A 7,120-nucleotide genomic window follows, 5' to 3' on the forward strand; every position below is an offset into this window, starting at 1 on the left:
AGTTGACACGCCTTAGAAGGGGAGAGGTTGGCTACCACCCTGTAGGGGCTAGAGGTTGTCCCCTGCCGATCAGGGCCACGTACTCACATTCTAGGCTTCTTTCCTCCGAAAGAGACTTTGTTTCTATTCCAGAAAGAAAATGCAGGGATCTTTCCTACTGAGGAGGAGAGCAGGAGCAGATGCGTCAGCCATCTATTTAAGCTCTGAGTTTCATAACCTGGAATGTATGCATAAACCCCATTGCACACACAGGTACACATGCCTCTACCCTCTCCCTCTGTGGGGAACCAGGGCTAAGTTTACTCGGCAATGAAACAGTCTTGATGCTTGATCCAGAGATCTCATGATGGGCTGGTGTGTATACAGTTGACTAGCATGTATGTTTGTATGCATACATATACACTTGTATACTGGTATAAATACATGCTACCCAGGTATACGTGCACACTCATAAAGACTCATATAAATAACTGTGGTAAGGTAACTCGTTAACTCAGAAGTAGGATCTCAGACCTGTCAGAATTTCAGACAAAATACCGAGAAATGGATCAACAGAAGCAGTGGGATGTCTCAAGATCAGGGTAAAAGGATGCTGACTTCCCCCACCTCCTGTCACTCACTTGATCTGATGAAACAAGCTGCCATGTTTTGTGCAAACCTATGGAGAGGCCTGAGCTTCCCTGGTGGCACTGGGGGTAAAGAACCTGCTTGCCATTGCTAGAGACCCAAGAGATGCCAGTTCAATCCCTGAATTGGAAAGATCCCCTGGAGGAAGGCATGGCAATCCACTCCAGTATTCTTGCCTGGAGAATCCCATGGACAGAGGGAGCCTCGTACAGGGTTGCCAAGGGTCGGACACAGCTGAGGCGACTTAGCATATACATAGCACACGTATGGAGAGGACTGGGCTTCCCTGGTGGCTCTAGCCGTGAAGAATCCGCCCGCTAATGCAGGAGACTTGGCTTTGACCCCTGGGATTGGGAAGATCTCCTGGAGAAGGAAATAGCAGTCCACTCCAGTATTCTTGCCTGGAGAACTCCACGGACATAGGGGCCTGGTAGGCTACAGTCCATGGGGTTACAAAGAGTCTGACATGACTGAGTGACTAACAAACAATAAATGGAGAGGCCCTCATCACAATAAACAATAAACGGAGTGGCCCACATCACAAGGACAAAGGACAGCCTCCTGCCAACTGCCCCCAAGAACTGAATCCAGCCCCCGACCTCATGTGTACGCTTGGAAGCATGTCCTTTCCATTCAGGCCTGAAGGGACCACAGCCCCAGTCTGGTGAGACTCAGTATCAGAGAACCAAACTACACTGAACCATTAGAAATGGCGATGTAATAAAGGCTGTGACAAACCTAGATGCCGTATTAGAAACAGAGACATCACTTTGCTGACAAAGATCCGTCTGGTCAGCGCTATAGCATTTCCAGTAGTCAAGTACGGATGCGAAAGCAGGACCATAAAGAAGGGTGAGCAGCGAGGAACTGATGCTTTGTTTAACTGTGGTGCTGGAGAAGACTCATGAGAGTCCCTTGGGTAGCAAGGAGATCAAACCAGTCAATCTTGAAGCAAATCAACCCTGAGTATTCACTGGAAGGACTGATGCTGAAGCTGAAGCTCCAATACTTTGGCCACCTGATGGGAAGAGCCGACTCACTTGAAAAAAATCTGCTGCTTGAAAGATTGAAGGCATGAAAAGACGTGGTTGACAGGATGAGATGGTTGGATGGCATCACCGACTCAGTGGACGTGAGTTAGAGCACACTCTGAGAGAGGGTGAAGGACAGGGAGGTCTGGCATGCTGCCGTCCATGGGGTCACAAAGAGTCAGACACGTCTGAGTGAATGAACAGGAAGAATAAGGCTGTAGTTTTAAAACACCAAGTTATAGGGTAATTTCCACTAATACATGCCCTTACCTATCCTGTAAAACATGGCCCGTCTCCCTCGCGTCCGTGCACACGGTCTCCCTCCCACAGCAGCAGTGCTGCTGGCCATGCCCTGCGTGCACGTTCTCGGAGGGAACAGGGCCCAGAGCATCAGGGGTCACAGGGCTGCCCTGCCCTGGGCCTCTCCATCCAGAGGCCAGTGTTTAACACAGAAGTGCCCCGGCATCTGGGGGTCAGCCACCGCTGAGGGGCCACCCTCCCTTGCAGGCTCTGGGCGGTCCTCTGGTGGGTCCAGCCCGGGAGCCCAGCCCTGCTCGAGCCACTCTGAGAGTAGGAGGCTGTCTGCTCTGTCCTGTTCACGTCTCAGCTAGAAAGCTGGATTGGGTTTTAAGTTTTTTTACCAGCAGCTTTTAGCTATATGTCAGAATAAAGTCAGCCACAGAGTTCTCTCCTTGATCTGCTTGGTCCTTCACGTTTCTCTGAATTCTCAAAGCAGCTGAAGCCCACGAATGGGGTGGGGCGGGGTGTCTGGAGAGGAGGGCCTCGGGCACCAGCTGCCATCCCAGGACTGACTCGTCTATGTGTTTGTTTCCAGTTTACCCGCACTACTTCTGTAGGTGATTATACAGCGTCCAGAATACGACAAAGGCTACATTTTGAACTTGATGCAATCTTTAATCTGTCAATACTTGTTATCTGGACCATAAGATGTTTTATTACAGAGTTTTTAATTAGTGAAAAATTCATGAATACCAGAGAAAAAAAATGTTCCTTATATTTATGTAAACTTATGACTTCATTTATATACTTCCTTTTTCTTGTATATCCAGGCTATGAATATCCGTTCAGATCAGTTCATGTTCTGATACCTGATTTTAGTCTTTCAAATGGTTGTACTGTAATACTTGTCTGTATAAATCCTATGAACAAATATAGGGCTTTTGCAAAGATGCATTTATTGTCATTATTCTTGTTTAATTTTTAAATGTTAAGCCATGAGAGAAGGGGTTTTACTGCGATTGTAAAATCATCATGACACGGTGTGCATTATCCTTCCAGAATGTAACCAAGCTCTCCAACAATCACTCTGAAATGAGCGAACTTAATTTCAACCAATTGTTGTATTTTAACGACTGACCTAAACTGTACTTTGTTTCTGGGAAGAAATGCTTTTTGTCTGCAGCGTGAAGCGATTTAAAAGCACTGGGTGTTAAATGTGAGCTTCTAATGAAATTTGAGCTGAAAGGATAACTAGAAGATGACTATGACAATCTCTCCTGTAACCTAGTCTCTGTGGACCCGGATCCCTCCTCTCCGGTGAGACTCTTCGAGGACCAATTGCGATGCCCTGCACCCGCTGCAGAGCCATCGAGCTGGACAGTGAGGGCGCCACATCCCCGACAGACAGACAGCACAGTGCAGCTCTGACAAAGGCCTTATTTTTCTGATGTAAATCATCTTTGTACATCTGTTTGTAAACATGTTTAAAGAATGGACCGAGGCATACATGTTTAGATTTTGATGACATAGCCATTTTGGATACTATAAGTAGCAAATGTAACTTTTACCTTTTCAGCAGCACATTAAAGCAGCCAGCAAGAGATGCGTTCAGATCATGGTGCCTTATTATGCAGCTGATCTCTCAGCAGCCACAGACGGCACGTCTCTTTACATGTGTGTTCTGCCTTTCCTTTTACAATTCATTGTTAACATTCTGATTTTCTATTAATCTTTTGTGAACTTCCTGAATATGTGACAAAGTATGCACAGTCTACTTTTGAACTATTTCTTATGACAGGATTATTTATTGCTTTCTTTCAATAAAGGACTGAAGCAAAATTTCCCACTGCCAATAAAGAGTGCCGAGGGTAAGCAGTATTCCCAATGAGAACAGACCAGAGCTGGTCATGGGAGCCCGTGTCATCACATGGACATTCTGTTAAGAGAAACGGGTGGATACAATGGAAAGGCTAGAAGGCGGAAGTATAGGTGTCCCCAAAGGACGACCGACCTGGTATTCATGTCCTTGGCTCCGGAGACAAGGGACTCCATCACTTCAGCACCTGCAGGGACAGGGCCCCCCTGCTGCTGAGGCGTGGGCAGCAGGCCGAGGGTGGGAACAAAGTGCAGGTGTCGAGGCTCACCGTGGATCCCAGGGCGGGGTGGCCGAGGGCAACCCTGACGTGGACCCGAATGATGCACTAGGGAGTGTACGTGTGCACACTTGTGTGTGGGAGCTTTTCATGTTATTTTAGTCAACAGTCTTTATTATTCATATATCCATAGAAACAAGAATGTAGCAGGGGGAGGTGGGAGGGAGATTCAAGAGGGAGGGGACACACGTACACCTATGGCTAATTCATGTTGCTGTACGGCAGAAATCAAACCGATATTGCACAGCAATTATGCTTCAGAAAAAAAGAACATAGCAAGGTGGTCAGGAAAGTATGAAACAAAGATTTCTCAGAGAGATTTATAATCACAACTCTGTGTACATCTGGGAACAGGCTGCCCACCACCATCAGACCTTCCCACCAGCATCAGATATTTAACCCCCAGCATCAGGCCTTAGTCAAGCATCAGGACCTCCCCCAGCATCAGACCCTAGTTCAGCATCAGCTGTTCTGCCCCAGCATCAGGCGTTAGTCCAGCATAAGGCCGATCCTCCAGCATCAGGCCCTCCCCCAGCATCAGGCCCTCCCACAGCATCAGGCCCTCCCCCAGCATCAGGCCTTAGTCCAGCATCCGGGCCCTCCTCCAACAACAGGCCCTACCCCAGCATCAGACATTCCCCCAGCATCAGACCCTAGTCCAGCATCAGGCCTTCCTCCATAATCAGGCCTTAGTCGAGCATCAGAACCTCCCCCAGCATCAGACCCTAGTCCAGCATCAGGCCTTCCTCCATAATCAGGCCTTAGTCGAGCATCAGGACCTCCCCCAGCATCAGGCCCTCATCCAGCATCAGATGTTCCCGCCCCAGCGTCAGGGCCCTCCCCCAGCATAAGGCCCTCCTCCAGCATCAGGCCCTCCCCCAGCAACAGCCCTACCCCAGCATCAAGCCCTCCCCCAGCAACAGGCCCTCCCCCAGCATCAAGCCCTCCCCCAGCATCAGGCCCTCATCCAGCATCAGGGCCCTCCTCCAGCATCAGGCCCTAGTCCAGCATCAGGCCCTCCTCCATCATCAGGCCCTAGTCCAGCATCAGACATTCCCCAGCATCAGACCCTAGTCCAGCATCAGGCCCTCCCCCAGCATCAGCGGTGGCAGCCCCACTTGTCTGATGCTCCTGAGCACACTTAGGCAGCCCCAGAGCAACAGGACAATAGCTCTTGCAGGATGTGCATCTTTAGGAATCACCTGCGGAGCAGCAGCAGCTGGGGTCTGTTTCAGGCCAAGGAGAGGCAAAGAAGAGGCACTTGTGCCAGAGGCAGCGGTGGGTGTGGGCACGTTCCCCAGCTCTGCTGCCTCCCCGAGGGGGCTTTGCTCTCCTGCTCTTCTCACATGCTCACTCCAGGGCCCCAGGGCTGTGTCCTTCCAGATTCACGGTCTCCTTGATATCTCAAGCCCAAGTCCTGAGTTGCGTCCCAGTCCGGTGTGGCAGAGGACTGGGAACACCCAAGCTCAAGGGCTGAAAGGGTCCCAGGGGGACAGCTGGGCCCCAGCGGGTGGCAGAGCAGGCGATGAGGGTGGCCGCCCACAGAGAGCCCCACAGCAGCACTGGAAGGAGAGCAGGGATGCCTTAGCTCACCTGGGGACGCTGCCTGGCCTCAGCACTCAGATGTCACCCCCAGCAGCTCTGGGGACACAGGAAGCCGGTGAGTGACACCATGCCACTCGGGCCGTGTGGGTGGGCACTGCTGACCATGGTCTCGGTTTTTGTTCCGGTTCCAACTGTCCCTCCAAGGGCTGGCGGGCTCCTCCTCCGAATGGCACAGATACTTTCTTTGTGGGTGAACACATCCCGGCTTGTTTCTGTTGGCATTGTTGTCACTCTTCGTGTGTTTTCCTCTTTTCATCCTGTGCTTGCTGCTCTTCTAGTTTAACTTAGGAGCAGCCCCCTTATTTTCTGCATTTCCTAGTTGTCAGCGTTCCCTGGGGCTTTCCAGGTAGCGCTAGCGGTAAACATCCTGCCTGCCACTGCAAGAGATAACGAGAGATGTGGGTTTGATCTCTGGGTTGAGAAGATGCCCTTGAGAAGGGCATGGCAACCCACTCCAGTATTCTTGCCTGGAGAATCCCATGGACAGAGGAGCTCCTGGGCTACAGTCCCTGGGGTCACAAAGAGTCAGACACGACTGAACCAGTTTAGCACACACTCAGGTTTTAGTTCAGTCACTCAGTTGTGTCCAACTCTTGGCCACTCCGTGGACTGCAGCACTCCAGGCTTTGCTGTAAGTCACTGTCTCCTGGAGTTTGCTCAAACTCATGTCCATCGAATCAGTGATGCCATAGAGCCATCTCATTCCTGCGGCATCCACCAGAGAGGTGGCTGGGGCTCGGCAAAGCGCATTGTCCCACTGCGTGGATGTGAACCTGCCCTCACCACTGCCTCACCGCGCGACCATCACTGTCTCCTCCCCTGCAAATCGGGAGGTGGCAGCACCTGCTTGGTAAGGGGCACACACAGCATCTGGTATACAATCAATGCACCATCCAGCTCAGTGTTGTATTTACTAACAAGAGGGATAGCATTGAATAATCTGCTCCTTTTTTTCTCTTCTCCCTTCACTGTGCTCCAGACCACATTGTTTTACTCACCCTGTAAATCCCACACCCAGCACAAAGAAGACACTCAACAAATATCTGGCTGAAGAGGCAGGAACATACCCTGTCCTTAAGGAGATGAAGCCGAGAGAGACGGGGGCCTGATGATAACACTGTGTGATGAGTTGACCCCAGGAGGACCTGCGTGGCTGTGGGCTGGGGTGGGGGGCATGGGCAGACCCCTCATGAGCTCCTGGGGATGGGGAAAGTGGCAGGAAGGAGGGGATGCTGTTCCTTGTGGGGTGCCCACAGATTGTACCTCACTCCTCTCTGATGAGCACTTAGGCCATTTCCAAACACTTGTCACTGTTCTGGAGGAAACAGTCACTGCCCGGCTCCTACTCAATCCGTTTCGTAGAATACGTTTCTCATCGGAGTAAGCATCTGCTTTACTCATTCCATGCTCCATTCACCCACCCATCCAGCCAGCCATCTGTTCATCCACCCGTCCATCCATCCA

The sequence above is a fragment of the Capra hircus genome, unplaced genomic scaffold, assembly GCF_001704415.2.
Source record: "Capra hircus breed San Clemente unplaced genomic scaffold, ASM170441v1, whole genome shotgun sequence".
In the NCBI taxonomy this organism is placed as follows: domain Eukaryota; kingdom Metazoa; phylum Chordata; class Mammalia; order Artiodactyla; family Bovidae; genus Capra; species Capra hircus.